We start from the raw sequence: 21,846 nt of genomic DNA, 5'->3' as shown, positions 1-21,846 counted from the left end.
ACGGACACAAGAACTAAGCGTAAAAGGTAAATATGCTCTCTAATGAAAGTCAAATATGTTACATGGATATACCATTGTTAATTAGGTGGACTAGGCCTCCAGGTGGTACCACTACATAAAAAAACACGCATAGAACTCTAACTCATAGGTGGTATGGAAAACAGTTCACTGTAAATATTATAAAACACAACCCTAACCTACAAACTATTATAACTATATAACTAATTGCAAGTCCTTCGATGATATAAGCATTATATGTACTATAATGTTAAAGTGAATTATAATTCCTAACATTATTTTTGTTAGTTATTTTATTTAGATTAGAATTATGTTGTACGTTAAAGCCAAAATGAAATAAAATTGAAAGTTGATGTGACAACATTTCGACGGTTTTACGTCATCAATTCAGATGACGTAAGTTGACTGTTTTATTGAACGAACGGACGATATATTTATATATATCATTGATTAGTGATTGGAATGTATATTTATAAATTAGCTTTGATAAGCTTTAAGAAATATAAATTGCATTTCCTTGACATACAAATAACTATATCATCATTATTTACAAACACATGATCGAAATTGTGGTATTCTACGTGGGTACAGCCCTGTATAAATTAAAGACAATTATTTAATAGAGCTACATCGGTTAACGTCATGGTTATGTCTAATTGTCATTTTGTACACAAATTATGCTATAGCCGAGTATTCTTTCAGGCGAACGCAGAAGCCTTACTTCTAAATATAGATCGGGCGCGTACGAAATTAAGTCAGATATTGCTTCAAGTCAAGTGCAAGTGTCGATTTTGTTACGAATTCGCATTCGTAAAAATGTTTACGGTCATATGTCAATGGCGTATCATTCTATTTTTGGATCGTTAATTAAAATTAAGTCGTGGTTCTTGTTCCGAGATAATGTATGTGTGAATACATTATTTTGTAACATCGTACCATTGCGTTTTAAAGATATACTTGATTTCGGATAGATTGCTTCGTTAGTACTGATCTTCCAATAATAGAAAATACAGTTTCATGTAAATTCAATTATTAATTAGTTACTGTGATCTTAGTATTTCTTATGATAATAATTATATTAATGACATGTAACACCGTCTGTAACATATGCTATTCTAAATTTTGCTCTAAAATCTATATCCATCCATTAATCAGATTTGATGTTGGTAGATGTTTTAATCTATTCACTTCATTGATATCATTCAGATTTAACTGATTGGCAATTATATTTCAATTTCAATTATATTAAATTATACTCGTTATGGGTTCTATAGGGAACACGCTGTATGACTATTGCGACCATGTGCTATAAGACCAGCCGAATGGTGAGAACGAGTGAGTCTTTGGTCCGTTTGCCAGCAGATGAATACCCTCAGTATAGCTTTGTATCGCTGGTTAATAAGGCGCCTCTTCTTTGTTTGAATAAAACGGTTTTAAAGTAAATTGATAGTTTTTATGTTCTAAACTATTTCCCATTTTTAACTTACAGTATGTAGTAGTACAGCTCTTCATACAGTAGTACACCGACAATACAACAGCAGACAATGTTTTGAAACCCTTGAATGTGGCTATATTAGATTTGCTAGAAGTTCTCTAGGACCAAAAGGACCTAAGATTTATACCTTCGATTTGAGTCCAACAAACCAATAAATTTCGATTAGTTTAAGCCACTGTAAGAGTTATAAGGCATCACTTAACTTCTACTAATACTAAAGTGTTTCCTTGTCTAGATTAGACTTATAATTGAAAAACAGAAAATAAGTTACTCAACAGATTCAAGGAATTGATTCTTGATTCTAAGATGAATTTCCAATGAATTAAAGAGAATAATAAGAAAGATATAAAGTACACGTGATAAAAATATCTTCTGTATGCCTTCTCTATGAAAAGATGTATTGACAATCAATTGCCAGCAAAAAGGATTAAGAAAGAGGGTCATCAGGGATAAGAAGACAGGTCTAACATCTTCTTAGGGTATCATCAATTCCGCAAAAATGTGTCCGAGAATAGCGAGTAGCAGACGCTAGGTTATGCTCTTGCATGGCAACTCTTATCCATATGTTGCAAGAGTTGTAAAAGTTGTATAGATTGTTGCAGCATCAATGGACAGTTGCTCACTGGCTCAGAATGACGAAGCATTGCTTCTTTCTTCTTTTCTTAGATTTTTGAAGAATATTTCGATATAATTAATAATGTATACATATATTGCTACTAATCGTTGATAACTAACTTACAATATGACCCTGCAATGACCTAAAACTAAGTACTTATGTAGGAATTATTGAGAAGTAATTTCCTCTATGACAGTTGAAATCCGAAGGTCTCGGTGTAAGTAATTATTCCTGTAGTATCTAGGTGTATCCACAATAACTATCAGGAATTTACTCTGAAATACTTGTACTATGTTGATATTACTTCTCGCAGAGTATTCTAATAACGGATTCACATAGATTCATATATGCTTTGATATCTCCTTGTACAGCACCAACTTATTCTGTATGGATAATTGAAATTTTATTCTATACTAGCGACCCGCCCCGGCTTCGCACGGGTGCAATGCTGATACTAAATTAAATACACTACAGAAAAAATATGAACGTTGTATATAAAAACATAGCGGCCCGCTCCGACTTTGCACGGGCATAAAATATATATGCCTATGTCACTCAATGAAAACATGATTAAAATCGATCCAGTATTTTTGGTTCATTCATTACTGCCCTTGGCCTGCACGCATTAAATTTGGAGTAAAACAATTCCTCTTCCCCTATACTTACTATGAAGATTTCCTGCTATCTTTGGAATATCTAAATTCATACAATTTTTATTACATTACACATTTTTAAACGCAAATTTTAAATTTGTAATATCTCCGAAAATATTTGTTTAATTTACATGCTGTAAGGAACCATATTGATCTATATTAATTGCACACTGTATTTAAGGTACTTAATTCGATAAGGATTAATGCCGTATTGCTTAAAATAGCTTCGTAAATAAGCCATTTTCTCACGTAAAAAGTAAACAATAAAAATGGTTAATGTGGGTTATCCCTAAAAGATAAACATATACCATCGCGGACTTTTTTGTAGACCTTTTTATGGTGTACAATACTGTAGTACATTAATTTGATCTAACTCGTAGGATTAGGCAGCGTTTTTGCTAATTGCTAAATAAGCCTAAAAAAATAGGTTAATTTACGACATCACGTTAGAAACCTCTAAAATTAGCAATGTTGCCTTAGTATATTATGCATGTATTATACATATAAACCTTCCTCTTGAATCACTCTATCTAATGAAAACAAAACCGCATCAAAATCCGTTGCGTAGTTTTAAAGATTTAAGCGCAAATAGGGATATAGGGACAGAAAAGGCGACTTTGTTTTATACTATGTAGTGATAACCAACATTTAAATCAAGTTCGTTTCTCATCTTTTTGATATGACCTTTCCATTTGGGTCAAAATTCAACTCAAGGTTCATTATTGTATGGGATAATAGTATTATTCATATTTATTGGTATATGAACATGTTAGTTGTAGCTAAGTTCAATATGTCCTGATTTACTCTCGTTAACTTTTGTTCCCCATGTCTGGGTAAACTTATTTATATTATTCCTTATATGTCGCAGTTTTCTGGTTGTTTCTTCGCTATTGTCTCCAATAACAAGTATTGTAGTGTCATCAGCAAATGTAGCCATAGTAATATTTTCTATTTACGGTTTGTCATATGTATAGAGTAGGTAAATAACAGGGCCCAGAATACTGCCTTAGTATACACTTGCTATTGTTTCCTTTATTGTTAACTAATCTTCTTATGTTTTAACTCTAAACCTTCTGGCTGAGATACAGGAGCTAAGAGTTCAACGTAATGCTTCGGTAATACTTTATGAAGTTTATACAAGTCCCTTGTGCTAGATTGAGTTAGTGAGCTAAGTCCGAAAATATAGCCGTACTAACTTTTTTCTCTGCTAGAAAAATGAGAAAAAGCAGTAGAGAATAATGAAAACATTCTGATTAATTTATTTTGTAGCAATTCAATAAAATAATTAATTTCAATATATTTCAGCTAAATCTTTTCGACCTTCTTAGTTTCAATCTTCACGCTTTCACTACCAACATTTCCGTAAAAGCAAACACTCGTTCAATAAAATAACTATCAAAATAAAAAAAAAGTCTTTCACCTCACGTTCTTTTATCCAACACAATTTAGATTTTATACACCTCCTGTTAAAACACCTATCCCTAATAAAAAACCGTATCAACTACCCCCAGGTGCCATAACTGTCCTGGTCGATAGCATATGCTCCCATTTCTCCCCAACGATCGACAAAAAATGATTAAAAATTCGTTTCTGTTTCATGATTCCGACACACCGTCACTGATACGAAAGTAATGATGTAGTTTAAGCCCGACGTATAACCTTGGAACATTTGCATTTAACCATCTGTAACGAATGTCGCGGATATCCCGAATAAGATTGCCGCAGGCGAATCGGATTGTGTGTCTAACGTACCCAGCTTAATTTCATTCCTAGGTCATAAATTGTTGCTGTTGTACATCGAGGTTGAAATTAATTGTTCTCCATAACCAAACTCTATGTTGGGTCTTGGAAATTGTTTTTGGTGTTTTTTAGTTAAAAATCAAGTAGGCTTTTAATACGTTAATTAATTTATTTATTATCTGAATTTATTTATTTATCGAAGTATGTCTTATTTTTAGCACTGGGAACTATCGACTGAAGACAGTCGAAACAGTCGATAGTCGCAAAACAGTCCATAGTAAAAAAACTAGCGACTAAAAACAGTAATTACTATAAATACACAGTTGGACTGAGTTGATGTTCTTGTTCTGTGTTTGATGAATATCATCGGTATTAGTGCAAAAAATAGCACAGTATAAATATCCTGATGTATCGCCAGTATCGAAGTCAGTTCCACGTACGGAAGGTGACCCATTACCAATTTCTACAGGTACAAGTGTACAGTACGTAACCAAGTTGTTTCCAAAATTGTCATACGCAAAAATCAAAGCAGGAATATTTTTTTGGAACTGATATTCGACAACTAATAGCTGACGCAGAGTTTACAAAATGTTTAATGCTCGATGAAGCAACAGCATGGGCATCGTTTCAAAGTGTTGTTCACAACTTTCTCGGTAAGACTCAGTTCAACCTATGTTAATCTTTGATTTATACTTTTTAATTCAATATATGAACGTTAAAGGTATAATAAAATAATTAATATATTAATTACTTCGAAAACTGGAACCAATTTTTAAAAAAAGGACTGCTCATTTAGATTCAGCCCCATAATTTATCTCAGCTTTCAATTGTTCAGGTCCAAAACGGTGTATACTTGAGTAATTGTAAATCAGGCGGTTCTCCCATATTTTTCGGTATTCTGGTTGTCTTTCCAAACATTTGAGACTGCTCATTATCTCTTGTCCGCGATTTTTCATGTTCCCTATTGTTGTACATACTTTAGATTTATTTGTAGCTATTATTCTTCTTTATTGTGGGCTTCATGTAAATGGTTCAAAATAGTTTTGTGGTCAATAATGCTGTAATTAATGTAAACACCACTGTTTCATTTCGTTTAACCTCCATTCACCGAGCCACATCATTTACCCTAAAATATGTATTATATTGTATTACCTACACAAATCGTTTTAAAATGATACGAATTAATTGCAATACTTAATAATATAATGACAAATACCTGAATGGAAAATAACAATTTCACAGATTGTTAGTTCACGTTCAATGAATAAGCAGGCATGCCAACGACCTAAGAATAATATATATTTGATTTATGAGCTTCCTAGTTCATTTCGGATATATTTTTCTTTTATTTTCGGCTATATATTCTACTGCGCCCTTCATATATTAAGAAATGTAATCATTAATCACGACAATTCGATACTGACAAATTACACCCAAAACACTTACTAATTAGCTGTTTTTATATTGATCAATTCTTAAATTATTGCTACAAATACAGTCACAATCAGCCAGTATTCTGTCAGTTGTTGTTTTGCCAATTTAAAAGGATATAAATAAAATCACAACGATACCGTTTATTTTTAATACTTAATTAGAGATAATCTACGGTCCACGATACTCTAGATAATTAACAGAATTCAGAATCCGCTATAAAAATAATTATAAACTGCTGACCTACAAAAGTGTTGAAATATTTAAATGTATTTCAACATTTGAGTTCGGTTATTTAGGAAAAAAGATGTCTGCGAATATAACTTATTCGTACACATTTTTAATCTTTAATGCGCTCAGATAATGTTTAAAGTTACATTTTAAGTTTGTTAGTAATATAGTGGTATAATTGGGATGATGACAGTTATCAAGAATCACAAAAATATTATACTTATCTAATGAAATCTGATTAATGAATTTGTTAACATTTACTTATATTCATATTTAATAGAAAGTAAAGTGAAAAACATTTAACAGTTAAAAAATATTTCAAATATTTATTAATACCCATAATTTTTACCATTATTCTTTCACAAATATACTCAAAATATGAAATACGTGTTTACGCAATATTTATCTCTGTCAGTTCAGTTTATTATATTTTTTTTTCCTTTTTTACTAAAACATTACACTAAAAAATATGATTGGAGAAATTGCTTTAAGAAACTTAATCTGTCTACATTAAAAACTTGGTCATTTTTATTGCCAATTAAATTATGATAACATGAAAAATATATAAAATCTCAACCATTTTAATAAAACTTTTTTATTTTTATAGCGCTTTTATGTTTAGATTAGAAAAAAGAAGAGCCTTTTTGAACTTCCTAATCGTAAACCTGTTGATTTTTTACAAATAACAGTTTTATTTGTAGCCATAAAAGCTACTGACGTAGTTTTTACAATTATAATGTTATAATGCCTTGATTTTTTATTAAGTGAGTTCGCCAAAATTGTTAGAAGCTTAAAATTATCATGAAAAAGCGACAAACAACCGAACCTATGTCCTAATAACAGTTTTGCATTTAATATTATTGAATTATTAAGGTATAGCCTATTACGAGCTACTAAAACCTAACGAAACTGTTGTGCAGATGTCCACCAAACATCTAACATAATAAAAAGATAATTCTTATTATAAATTAGATAAACAATAAATTCCAGGAGCTACTATCTGTGTTTAGCCTTGGCCTTAATGAGTAATCAGAATTACTAACAATATTTCTAATTGTTCTCAATGTATTTCTTAGCCATACCGATCCACAGACACCACAAATCTAACCGCATAAAATTGACCTTAAAAAATCAATTTTTCTTTGTTGTTTTTTGTGTAGACGTACTTGGATTTTGTGTCTGTGTACTTGTTTTATGAAAAGAAAGTTACTAAAAGATGTTCAACTGTTATTGATTAATTGTATCAAATGACTTCAAAGCTCCGACGCTAATGCAGATGCTAATAATTGTTTGGTGAAACTAGAACTACTGGAACCTAGCAAAATCATTAATTCGACTCAACTGTCAAGAACTAATGTCATTGAAGCAGGTGATTAAAAAAGAATGAATTGATCAATAGGAAAAACGCCGCCTTCCATCATGACAACTCCAGACCATTCAAATCTTTGGTAACTCGACAAAAACTGCTAAACTGTCTGTAAAGTTCTTTGAGAGTTTGAGCTGGATCTTTATCCATAAGTCTTATAATTCATTGTTTTCTAACTTTTTCGATTACTATTTATTTTATACAGAATCATTAGTACCTATTATTAACACAAAGCACTAAAATCTTCGCAAATGCATTTTTCAAGAAAGGAAAGTATTATTATTAATACTTGGCTCAAGATTAAAAAGTTGTGCTTTACCCACAAACAGCAAAAGTCAACATAAATAGTTTCGAATATTTATGGTACTTGTGATTCCATCTGGTAATTCGATATTTTAAACCATTTATAATTTTAGGTCATTTATGTTTAATAAGTTATGAAGTGTCTTTGAGAATATTAAACGACAGAAATAATTGCCAGAAATCGCAGCATGTTTGGTCGTTTACTAGATCTATTACCAGATGTGATATCTTAACATGTCCAAGGGACGTTAGAACTTCTCAAGAGAGTCACTACCTGTTATTCAGCTTATTTTACTGTGTCTTGTGCCACCCAATCTTAGTTTCATCAAATGGCGATTTCATAAACCAGAAACTTACACAACATATACTTGAAGCATACACAAACGCCACAGAAAGTAGTTTCTGTTGGCTATCGGTGGCAGCGGATCTAGCGTGTGGCCTTTGGCTTTTTCCCTTGTACGCATCGCACGTTTATCATAGCTGCAAAAGTGAATACGCAGTGGAGTATTTATTTTATTATCTGAGTTGTCAGTTTAATCCTAGCGAAGCCTACTAACAGAATCTCGTAAGTTTGCTTCCTTTGATATCATTTCACGTCCATTATTGTCCATTATTAGGATATAAGCTGGTACGTCTTGCCTTACCTTCCCTTCGTACCGTGTGCCATGTCATGCTTCATCTTAGCATAGTTTATCATTGTTTGGAACTTCTTGACAGTTTTGCAACTCTTATTTTTCTACCTTGAGATCCACGGATATCTAATAGTGGGGCAATATACCCATGTAATATGATGCGCTCTGAGGGAAATCGAAGGAAACGATCAAATTTCAAAGGCACGACAAAGCTTTCACATATTTTTTATCAAAAATAATCAGATATTTGTGTATAATTTAATTGCTGAGCTGATGTGACGGAAAATCGGAAGTCGTTCAATGCAAAAGCAATTTAGTTTGCAGTTTAAGCACTAACTATAGCATATAAGATTTTTTAGAAATATTGTAGACAATTGCTTCTATGGTGTGATGGTTAAAGCGTTTATCTCCCAAGCGGAGGTCGCGGGTTCGATTCCCGGCGAGGACAATAAATTTCTGTTATTGTTTAGTTAGAACATTTGTGTCTATCATCTAGGCTAGGTAGCGGAAGCCCGAAGTGCTCCCTATTTTCAATCATTGTTTCTTTAATCATATTTTTCCTTATACGGGTTGCAACTTTACTTGGCCTACCCATTGCAATATTAAATAAAATAACTCTATAATTTATTGAGTAAATATCTTACACTAAAAGAGAAAAATAAAACATGTTTGACAAAGATTGAAACGACTTCAGAAAATAAATTAAGAACTCACTAAAAATAGTCGGTGCCGAGCCCAAACAATACAAAAATAATGATAGAATTTTGTGACATATGTAAAACATTAAATTAGCAACAAAACAAATGTAAATTAATATAACTGTTTGGGTTCGGCACCTACTTCAAAGTAGTTAGTTGGTAGTAGTTAAAATAATATTGTAGATAGATAATTAGGTTTAGGCAGGTATTAAGCTAAATTGTATGTATGTAGTAGAATATAAAATACGTGTAGTATATAGATTAAATAAGATTTTTGAAGTAGTTGTTATATCAATTATATTGATCTCTGTTTTTTTATTTATTTATGATGTTAAATTGTTCTATAGCGCTTCGTTAAACACAATTTTGATTTTACGCCCTGCTTTTCAAATTAGCCCTGTACCAATTAGTCATAATCCTCTTTTGTCGTTGCTATTGGAAAATATGCCTTTCAAACGCATTATACCTACCATCTCATAAGGAGATGCATACGCAGAATGGTTATTAAACCAACCTTTCCGCTGGTTTATCGTTCTTAAGCGATGACGTGGCCGAGGTAGAAAGTATCACATCGCGGCGCTAAATTGGCGTCGCCCGATAAAGGCGACCGAGGTTCAGGTTCAGGCCGCCGTTGCACCAACAACAACGGCTCCCAGAAGGTTTAACGGGTCACCATGTTTATTGTTATTGCTTTTCGGGTGAGTTATTTGTTTTTCATTTTCAGCGTACGTTACGGTGTGTCTCGTTAACTGGCCGAGGAGGAGCAGTGCGCGCACGCTCGTCTCGTTACCGCTCTTGCGTAACAGATGGTGATTCTGACGAGATAACGCAAGCTTATTAATCATACCGCCCATGTAATTACATTCGTAAATCACATTTGTTTGGTCGGAGGTAGCTCGAGAGTGCTCATGTTCCTAATTGCTTATCTCGCCTTGACGAAAATGCGTATTATTTTTTGATGTTTTCTAAAATAGTATTTGTTTTACAGGATGTGATAGGAGTTTCCGGATATTGCTAAAGCTCTTGATTTGCCTTATATCTTCTGATTTGGGTCAAAATATAGTATATTTGTAGAAACCTTAAGGTATGACGAATTTTACATCGTAACAGGTCAATTAAAAAGTTCCCGGCCTGACACATAGATGGCGCTAATAGAATTAAATGCATGTTTTTTAATTAGCCCCGACTCTCAAAAGATGCGTGTATATATTTGACAGCTGTGGTATCATTAGTTTGTGAATTATAGCATTTTGAATGAAGCAACTTTTGTTATTGTGAAAAAAATGGATAAAAAGGTATTTAGCGTTGTGGCGACCGCCACGACCCTTTAGTTCACCACCAATTCACCATCAACAACTACAAAGGTTGGTAACGCCGGTGGATTGGTACCATGCAGTTCCAGGGTATAAAAGAACATCACGCTGACGTCTCGCTCTCTTTTCTTTTCTCCGTCCCCTTGTAGCAGTACCACTTCCACAGCGCTACCGTACTTCCTTCACCTTAACCTAATATCCTGTCAATTCTCCCATCGACCACATGTATCAATCGTAAGTTAGAATAAACAACTTTGATTCAACCAGTGTTTTTAGTTCCCGTGCAAATTCCTTCCAAAAATAGCAGTGAGTGTTCTGATAAATAATCGCAGCGGCAGCCACACATTTCGACCGATTGCCCGACCCGACGAACATTCATACAGCGTGTTGATAAAAAAATGGTGAACGCAGTGGACGCCCAAAAGAGGTTGTTACCGACGATAACATTAAAAATCCACAAAATGATTTTGAATGACCGTAAATAGAATTTGAATGAAATATGGATGTGATCATGGATGGCTCTATCATTTCACTTCGAAGTCCAATCGACAGTCATCCGAATGAACTACACATGATGAACCCGCTCCAAAGCGTCGGAAAACGCAACAGTCGGCTGGCAAGTTTATGGCGTCTGTATTTTGGGATGCGCATGGAACCATTTTCATTCACTATCTTGAAAAAGGAAGGACCATCAACAGCAACTATTAGATAGCGTTATTGGACCGTTTGAAGGACGAAATTACCGAGAAACGGCCACATTTGCAGAAAAAGAAAGTGCTGCTGCACAAGATAGTGCACCGTGTTACAAGTCTGTGAAAACGATGACAAAAATCCATGAATTGGGCTTCGAATTGCCTCCTCATCCGCCGAATTCTCCAGATCTGGCCATTAGCGACTATTTTCTGTACTTAGATCTCAAAAGAATGCTCGCTGGGAAGAAATTTTCGTCGAAGGAAGAGGTGATCGCCGAAACTGAGACCTATTTTGAAGCAAAGGCCAAATCGTACATTCATTCCGTTTAAACACAAAATTCTTATATACTTGTATTCTTAAATGCTTTATACTTGGTTTAAATGCTTTTCAAAAATATATTTCTTCATTCCACGCCGGAGACTATTAGGAGTTACGGTCTATGTCCATTTTACCACTGACGGAACTTATGGGTCACTGTCGCTGTTTCAAGGGCTAAATCTCATTCTTTCTATCGATCATTATCTAGAGACTGAATTTATAGCTGGATATTTTGTTCATTATTTCCGGTCTTGCTGGTTTCCTCTGAGTTTGAACAACAAACTACTTTTATTACTTGTATATGTTGCACGTCCTTTAAAATTAATTCATAACTCCATAATACACTACACCTGGTTGACTCAACCATATGCACAACAAGACATTCAGGCCATGAATTATCCGCTCCAATGTCGAGGAGCGGCATCACCATAGGTCTCTAAAAAGTGTGGTGGGTTTTGGCAGCAAATTAAAAAATGCACTGAAAAACTCAATAAAATCAAATGGAAAACTGTTATTCTATGTAGAAAAATATCAAAACCATCGAATTTAACAGTTGTTTGTATTGATGTTTGACATTTTTCCCAGTCGATATCGAGATCAAAATATCTATAAGCATCTATCAAAAACAATTATTGAACACATCGATTAAAATTCTTCCGAATAAAATTAGACTGTCGCCAAATATAAGCAATATTAAAAAATGACATTAAATCAACGCATGGTCGTACTAGAACTCAGTCATATTGAAATTTAGTGAATAATAACGTGCTATATCAGCCACCACCCTATATGGAGATATTACCATGCGGTTTTATACAGTTATGTTCATGGGCCATTTCAATAAGGGAACGTTATAATTTATTACCGTACATTATAATAAATAATGGTTATGGAACATTATTGAATAATCAGATAAATCCGATAAAGTTTATAATTCATTCTTCGAAGCTTTTACGTACTGGTAACGGTGAACGCCGACTTTTCACTAACTTGTCGATACGATTTTACCGCGATGATTTATAATGACGCAGGAACAGACAATAGGATGAAAACTGAGTGCATATAACATATTGTTTCTCGTCGGCTAATTAACTGAATGGCCGGCACGACATTCACCGAAAATAGTCTAAACGTTCGTATGCTGTGGAATACCAATCGAACGGACAATTTAAATCGAACACGGCTTTGTTTTCGTTTGTTCTTTTGTTAGGCGTTTGGTGATAAATGAATAAAAGTTCGTTAAAATACGAAACGTTTTGATTATTGATGGACCTTCAGAGAAATTTAAAGAGAGAATTGTAATTGCTTTTCCATTATTTGCCTTTCTTGACTGTTTAGAAATTCAGCACTTTATTTATTAGAAAAGTGTACACAGTTTTAAACCTAAGCAACCAAAAGCCTTGTATAAGTTAAATTTTATGTTTACAAAGCCAAATCAGCAGCCCGTTATTTAAAATGGGTTCCAGTTTTTGAAATATTCAATAGATTCATTAGTTTTTGACCATTAACGTTCATTTACTGAATTAAAAAGTATAAATAAGAAATCTAAAAAGAGCGCGAGATCTGTTTCATGTTTAGTGTAAATGATGTGGCTCAGTGAATGGAGGTAAAACGAAATAAAACAGTGGTGTTTACATTATGTGACCGTGGTGATGGTGGCACGTCTAAACCAATGATGGTTGAGTACTGAATGAATCGAAATACCATTAAGTAACAGCCCAGATAAACGTCTCGGGGTTGTCGCCAGCTATTCGTTGTCATATTCTAGTTGGCGCTGCTGGCACCCCGCCCGTGTTCAACATCTGGGGTTATATTTCTGGGTATTTTGTTGTCCGTTATTCCACGATATAAAATTCGACATGCCTCAAGGTCGCTACACATGTATTAGGGTTCAATAGTAATCGCTCATCATGCCTTCGTCCCAAAAGTTCCAAATGATACAACGTCGTTAGCTGACAGCCGTTATAAAAGCGCAGTGCTGCCACCATGCGCGAACTCAAAAACTAGAATTAATCTTAACACACGGGGATTGGAGATCAATCTGAGTAAAGTATCGAATAACGTTAAGAATCATTCTCATCTGCTCGGGCGCAAAATTCGAATTTACAAATGAGCGTTATTTATTAAGTTCTTTGATGATCAACATTTTCTTAAGAAAATAAGTTTAAATAATACTTTTTGACGTAAAATAAATTAATATGTACTTGTAAGTTATTAAATATGAAGAGATAATATAACAAAAACTTTAATTTTACTTTTTTTAAAAATATATTTTAAAGTCTCCTTTTATTAACTATGGGTTTATCTGGACTGAGCCTAAGTTTAACGTGGGCTCCGAACCACGGTCCAAAGTATTAAGCCTACCGACTGGCGAGTGACCAACTTTAGAAATTATCCCAGAAGACATCCGGTCTTACCCAGCGTGGTTACTGGCGTGACTGGGATCATTTTCCTTGTCGGATTTTACACTCTTGCCTAGAACACTTCCAAATTATAAACAACACAAATATAAATTTAAGACCATTCCCATGCAGGATTCGAACCTGCGTCTATCGCAACAGTAGGAGTACCGTCCCATCACCTTTATTTTGCTTTAAAAACTATGTTACATAAATATGAGTGTTGAACGGCAAGCATAAAACAATACTGAGAGTTTAAATCTATTGTAACCAAACAAATATGTCTAGACACTCATAAACACACAGCCTCGTTCATTTGAGACACATAGCCGTATTAATGAATGCCAAAATAACAGCGTTATAGATTTATAATTCCTTGAAAATATCGAATACTATGTCAATGTTAAAATATGCATTTGCAGTACGCATTACTTTTTTGTTTCATTAAAAGAAAATAGGCGCTAAAAGTAATAGTTTACTGATAGAGACTTACGGTGAATCTGCTCTAACCACAAGAACATATGAAACGTGATTTCGACAATTCAAATGTGGTGATTTCAATGAACAAGACAAACAACGTCCTGGTAGGCCGAAAACGTTTGAATATGCGAAACTGCAGGAGCTTTTGGATCAAATTTCAATACAAACTCAAAAACTATTGGCAAAAAAGTTGAATGTGAACCGAGTCGTAGATTCTGAACGATTACAAGCGATGGGAAAGATCCAGAAGATGGGAAGATGGATACCACATCAATTCAATGACGGACAATTAGAAAATTGAAAAATCGTGAGTGAAATACTGCTTTAAATATACGAAAATAAGTCATTTTTTCATCAAATATAACGACTGCAAGGATAAATCACTTTGATCGCAAGATATTGCTCTGTGTCTAGTGGGAACAGGTTTAAAACCAAAACCTCGCAACGTCTCATATAACAACTCCAGGCAAAAAAGTGTTAAAATGACTTAGATGCGAAGTTTTATCGCATTTGTCGTACTTGCCAGACTAGGCTCCATGTAAGTTAAAGACGTATAATCATTGTATATAAAACTAAGATATTGCAATTTGCATTGATATTGCATTGCATTTTTTTACATGCCTATTACAAGATATTTAGCACTGGATACACTTTTGTGTCAGTTCAATAACTTTAAATTTGCGTATATTACGGTTTCAGAACAACCAACAATCAAAATTCTACTTACCAGGTGAAAACCTCTAGCGATATATCTGCAGATTAAAAACAGATCTGTTTTCCATTTTAGCAGTTTAATTTAAACTTGTAGTCTCGAGCTGTGCCCCGATGGAAAATAATTAAAAGTTCTTTTAACGGGTGAAATACGGTCGACCTTTGTGACAATACAAAAGTAATTACATTTTTGCAATTGATATTTTATCTTTGTGACATCTATATTATAGTTTTGTTTAGATGGTTTTAAAGTAGCATATGTCTAGTAATATTTATCCTGCAAATCTGTACTATAGCGCATTTAAAACATAGTAGTCCATAAAACATTTTAAATATAAAGGTACTGTAATTCATTTACTCAGTACAGAATTATTTCACATTGAAAACAAAACAGCAGAAGGCATTTTGCTGAGATTAGTGAAATTCTTAAATTCGTAAAAGTAATGAGATAGATCAATATATTTCATATTGCCACATTACAATGGATCTAAACATCAATCCTAAAATAATTATGAACTATTAATATAAGCCTGAATAGGAAACGAAGCTGGATACTTGGGATTCAAATAAAATAAAATAAAATTACAGTAAAAAGTATATTAAACGAAATTTGCATTTAAGAGACTTCAGGCCAGATTACAATGGCAATGTTCATCGTTAGCTACTTGAATCTCACTAAACCATTAGCCCTCGATATAATACCTCACTCCTAAATAATCGACCAGAGGGATGTATTTGGTTGATGTTCCCCTTGGACAGCTTACAGTTGTAATAAAATTATTTGTGGGTACCGCCTGTAGCCTCTTCCGGAATGGAAATCTGAATATCATTGTTTCTATCCAGATTTCGGTGGTATACCCTATATGGTTTCTGAAATGTACAGTTAGTTTCAAGTTTAACTTCCTTTACTCCTTTGGTGATCGTTCTCTCCGAACTGCAAGCTTGTGTTAATTCACCGCACCTTCACCCTTACATAATGAACTAATGAATGATGGTGGTTCCGGGAAGCCACGGACTAGTGGCGTTTTCAAAGCCTGAATGTTTCTTACTTGTAATAGTTTAGCAACTAGAACTCTTTCAACATCTGCAAACCATCTTTTGTGATCTTACAGCTTTAGCTGCAATATTTTTGTCCGAATTCTACTTAACTACATCAAGCAATGCTTCGAGTAAGTGCGGAATGATTGCTAATCTAATGTTAACTTATTTTATTTTCTTGATACTTAATTTAATTCCAATTAATTGAATGAATTCCAATTCGAATAATTCCAATTAATTGAATTGAATTGAGATACAGATTGACAAGGTTGGAAAAAATAAACAGGCAATTGAACACATTTTTAAACTTACCGGCCATAGTTTATTCAATAAATGTGAAGTTTTTTTGGTGAAATTTACATTTGGACCATTATTTTAAAGAAATAAAGTCCAAAATTGTATGATGATGATGTATAATAATTTTTTTTCGATATATGATAAGTAAATAGATTTTTATAAATCCACTAAATATTTATAAGCTTTCTTTTGAGGCACTTGTGATATTCAACCGTAATCAAACATGATTATTTTCTCCAAAAATGACCTTGTCCTTTATAAATTACATTAACAACTTAATATTGATTTACATGTTAATATTTCCTAAACAGTTTTCAATGCACACATTTATGTAACAGACCTTGTAAAATACGTGATTATTAATCATGTTGTGTTCTAAACCTATTAAACAATAACAACCAGTTATTAACTATTATTATACCAAACAATGATTTTATTTATGCCAAAGGCAATTAATAGACCAACGATCAATCTTAGATATAGTCTACTTTTTAACAACCGTATTAATTAATACTTTAATTAGAAACAATCATATAATAGACATTTAATAGAATTTTATCCATCCAATCTGAAAAACCGTTAAACATTTTTTGTTAGTTCATTAAATAATTAATCATTACGTAGCATTGATTAATGATAGTACTATTAGTATTAAGAGAATTATTGAATTAAGGTTAATGAAAATAAGTTAGAAAAATTAAGTTTTTAGCAATAATGTTATATGCTCATTCACGAATATTTGGGTATGAGAAAGCTCTGTGCACAGTAGGGCCGCGCAAGCACACTTTTGTCCAAAAATAAGGACGAGTTGATGATTCGGAGCAGTGTTTAAAGATGATTAAGCGTAATAAACATAAGTTTTTGCATCGATTTGTGACAATGGATGAAACATTGCTCCATCATTTCACTCCGAAGTCCAATCGACAGTCATCCGAGTGGACTGCACACGATGAACCCGCTCCAAAGCGTGGGAAAACGCAACAATCCGCTGGCAACGTTATGACGTCTGTATTTTGGGATGCGCATGGAATAATTTTCATTGACTACTTTGAAAAAGGAAGGACCATCAACAGCGACTATTATTTAGCATTAATGGATCGTTTGCAGGACGAAATCGCCGGAAAACGGCCGCATTTGAAGGAAAAGAAAGTGCTGCTTCACAAAAACAATGCACGATGCTACAAGTCAGTGAAAACGATGGCAAAAATCCATTAATTGGGCTTCAAATTGCTTCCTCATCCACCGTATTCTCCAGATCTCGCCCCCAACGACTATTTCCTGCTCTCAAATCTCAAAAGAATTCTCGCTGGGAAGAAATGTTCGTCGAATGAATAGGTGATCGACGAAACTGAAGCCTGTTTTGAAGCAAGGGAGAAGTCGTACTACAAAAATGATATTGAAAAGTTGGAGGGTCGCTATAATCAGTGTATCACCTTTTAAGGGAATTATGTTGAATAAAAAAAACTAATGTTGCCAAAAAATGGGTTTTACTATGGTAGGCTGGGGACTTTTCAATTGACCTGTTAGTTGACACTAAACTTGTTTAGTTTTCTTGTCTGAACTCTGAAAGTTTATTTATATATACTGGTTGGATTGGAGAACTCAGACCATGTCAAAAAACTTCAAAAAACCAAAAAGAACTTGGAATATTGTTCGGGTAACAAGCTGGGTTTAGTAAATTCTCTTGTTTCATTTCAAATGTTAGGTTGAGTAATTAGTTTAAAAGTACATATTTGTGATTACCATCTTGAGTACTTTCCGGAAAATTTTCAAAGATGGACAATTTCTCCAAAACATTAAAGAGTTACTATTTATGAAGGAAAATAGAGAGCGTCTCCGTGATATCAGGCTACTGATAGGTGCTTCAGAGAGATCTTCCACATAGTTCCCACAGGCGAAAATATACAAAGAGGAACCTCGCTGGGAACAAGATGAACATGTGTGTTAGTGAATATAAATAATAATATAATATAAAATTCCGTTTATTATATTTTTTACTGTCATTTTATTTTATTTTATTTGAATCCCAAGTATCCAGCTTCGTTTCCTATTCAGGCTTATGTTAATAGTTCATAATTATTTTAGGATTGATGTTTAGATCAATTGTAATGTGGCAATATGAAATATATTGATCTATCTCATTACTTTTAAGAATTTCAGAATTTCACTAATCTCAGCAAAATGCCTTCTGCTGTTTTTGTTTTCAATGTGAAATAATTCTGTACTGAGTAAATGAATTACAGTACCTTTATATTTAAAATGTTTTATGGACTATTATGTTTTAAATGCGCTATAGTACAGATTTGCCGTATAAATATTACTAGATATATGCTACTTTAAAACCATCTAAACAAAACCCTAATATAGATGTCACAAAGATAAAATATCAATTGCAAAAATGTAATTGCTTTTGTATTGTCACAAAGGTCGACCGTATTTCACCCGTTAAAAGAACTTTTAATTATTTTCCATCGGGGCACAGCTCGAGACTACAAGTTTAAATTAAACTGCTAAAATGGAAAACAGATCTGTTTTTAATCTGCAGATATATCGTTAGGGGTTTTCACCTGGTAAATAGAATTTTGATTGTTGATTGTTCTGAAACTGTAATATACGCAAATTTAAATTTATTGAACTGACACAAAAGTGTATCCAGTGCTAAATATCTTGTAATAGGCATGTAAAATATGCAATGCAATATCAATGCAAATTGAAATATCTTAGTTTTGTTATACCAGCACATACAATGATTATACGTCTTTAACTTGCATGGAGCCAAGTCTGGCAAGTACGACAACTGCGATAAAACTTCGCATCTAAGTCATTTTAACACTTTTTTGCCTGGAGTTGTTGTATGAGACGTTGCGAGGTTTTGGTTCTAAACCTGTTCCCACTAGACACAGAGCAATATCTTGCGATCAAAGTGATTTATCCTTGCAGTCGTTATATTTGATGAAAAAATGACTTATTTCCGTATCTTTAAAGCAGTATTTCACTCCCGATTTTTCAATTTTCTAATTGTCCGTCATTGAATTGATGTGGTATCCATCTTCCCATCTTCTGGATCTTTCCCATCGCTTGTAGTCGTTCAGAATCTACGACTCGGTTCACATTCAACTTTTTTGCCAATAGTTTTTGAGTTTGTATTGAAATTTCATCCGAAAGCTCCTGCAGTTTCGCATATTCAAATGTTTTCGGCCTACCAGGACGTTGTTTGTCTTGTTCATTGAAATCACCACATTTGAATTGTCGAAATCACGTTTCATATGTTCTTGTGGTTAGAGCAGATTCACCGTAAATCTCTATCAGTAAACGATTACTTTTAGCGCCTGTTTTGTTTTAATGAAACAAAAAAGTAATGCGTACTGCAAATGCATATTTTGACATTGACATAGTATTCGACATTTTCAAGGAATTATATATCTATAACGCTGTTATTTTGGCGGAATATAAGTTGTATAGTTTGGTTATATTGGTTTGGTTATTAGGTTACTACCAATAGAATAAAATGACATATCAACTGCATAGTTATGGCTAGAAAAATCTGTCGCAAAAACCGGAAAGTAATTAGTGACACACCGGGTACAAAATTTATCTTTGGGCAAAATGTCATGTAATATCATGTTCAATTATCCTCTTAAACAACGTTTCTTTCAAAACCTTAATTTTAACCGACTTCGAAAAAGGAGGAGGTTCTATGTTCGGATGTATATTTATGTACGTTCGCTGATTTCTCCGTCAATTGTGCACTTCCGAGATGGTCCCATTGGAACCAAATCAGAATCTGTTGGTGGAAATGGTTCAAATTTCAAAGGCACGTACAAAGTTTTCACATATTTTTTTATCTAAAATAATCAGATATATGTGTATAACGTTATTGCTGAGCAGATGTAACGGAAAATCGGATGACGGAAGTCGTTCGGTGCAAAAGCCAGTCACTTTGCTGTTTAAGCACTAACTAAAGCTTATAAGCTTATACGAGCTTATAAGAGCTCGTAGAAATATTGTAGGCAAGTGCTTCTATGGCGTAATGGTTAAAGCGTTTCGCCCACAAACGGAGGTCGCAGGTTCGATTCCTAGCTGCCACAATAACTTTTTGTTGTTGTTTAATTAGAACAGTTGTCAAATCAACTACGTTAGGTAGCGGACACCGAAGCCTGAAGAGCTGCTTATCCTTATACGGGTTGCAACTTTACTTGGCCTACCCAATGTAATAATAAATAAAATAACAGCGTAATTTATTGAGTAAATATCTAATACTAAAAAGAGAAAAACAAAATAATTTCAACAAAAGAATTGAACCGAATTGAAAAAATAAATAAGGAACTCACAAAAAATTAAAAAATAGTTAAACTTAAATATTTAACACAAAACATATTTTAAAATAATATATATATACTAAATAATAATTTAATTTTGGGACGTATACAAAAAAATTATATTAACAACAAAACAAATCTAAATTAATATAACTGTTAGGGTTCGGCACCGACATCAAAGTAGTTGGTAGTAGTTAAAATAATTTTGTAAATGAATAAATAGGTTTTAAGCTAACTTCTGTGTATATCGGAGAATATAAAATACGTGTAGTAGATAGGTTAAATAAAGTTTTTGACTATTTTTATTTAGTTATTAGAATGATTAGTATGTACATACTTTATTTTGAAATATTGTTTGTGTTAAACATCTAAGTTTGATTATTTTTTAATTTTTAGTGAGTTCCTTATTTATTTTTTGAAGTCGCTTCAGTTTTTCTGTTAAAAATATTTGACGGATAAAGTATATGCGTTAAAGCTTTGCGCATTATATTTAAAAAATTAGTCTCATCACGCCCATTAAAATCGTGCATCTGTATTATCACAAAGCATTGAAGAAGAATTGTAGTTTTAACATTTTAACAACATTACTCTTGTCTAATCAATTTGTTTCTAGGTATATCGTGGGCGGTTGTTGTCACGCAACTTTTATTCAACAATTATCCATCTACCACACTATCTTCTTGATACATGGGCCAACCATTATTAAACAATTTTTTTCTTCATTGTGTTTAATAACATTTCACGCCCCGGCTATGTGATGGACTTCTCAGTTCTTCAGTAAAGGCGGGTCTATAAAGGCAATATGTTACATCAACATGGCAGGATGCATGACTGAGCGCACATCCAACTGATAAAACTTATTGTTAAAATGAATTTTGGTTAGAATCCCAAAATTGGCCAAAAAATTATCTAAACAAGGGGCAATTTTGGATTAGTAGCCATGACTGCCGTATATGAAAATCAAAGTACACAAGAGTCAATGCATTCAGAAAAATATATTTTCTATTGTATTTTACTCTGTTTTCTTTTATTTTATATTTAATTTTAGATATAAACCACTACTGCACGTATATTTTCAAATGTCCATCAATAAGT

General features: G+C 33.3%; 1 protein-coding gene and 1 long non-coding RNA gene across 5 annotated transcripts in view; one reads left to right on the top strand and one right to left on the bottom strand.

Moving 5' to 3' along the window:
* sick (sickie) overlaps positions 1–21,846 on the bottom strand; it is a 307,284-nt gene that overhangs the window by 165,479 nt on the left and 119,959 nt on the right. The gene's annotated exons all lie outside the window — the stretch shown is intronic.
* LOC143196559 (uncharacterized) overlaps positions 1–21,846 on the top strand; it is a 126,123-nt gene that overhangs the window by 104,043 nt on the left and 234 nt on the right. The window lies entirely within an intron of this gene.

Source organism: Rhynchophorus ferrugineus, unplaced genomic scaffold (assembly GCF_030347505.1).
Source record: "Rhynchophorus ferrugineus isolate W39M unplaced genomic scaffold, kcgeb_rfMv2 rfM4, whole genome shotgun sequence".
In the NCBI taxonomy this organism is placed as follows: Eukaryota; Metazoa; Arthropoda; class Insecta; order Coleoptera; family Curculionidae; genus Rhynchophorus; species Rhynchophorus ferrugineus.
This window is presented reverse-complemented; position numbering and strand designations above follow the sequence as displayed.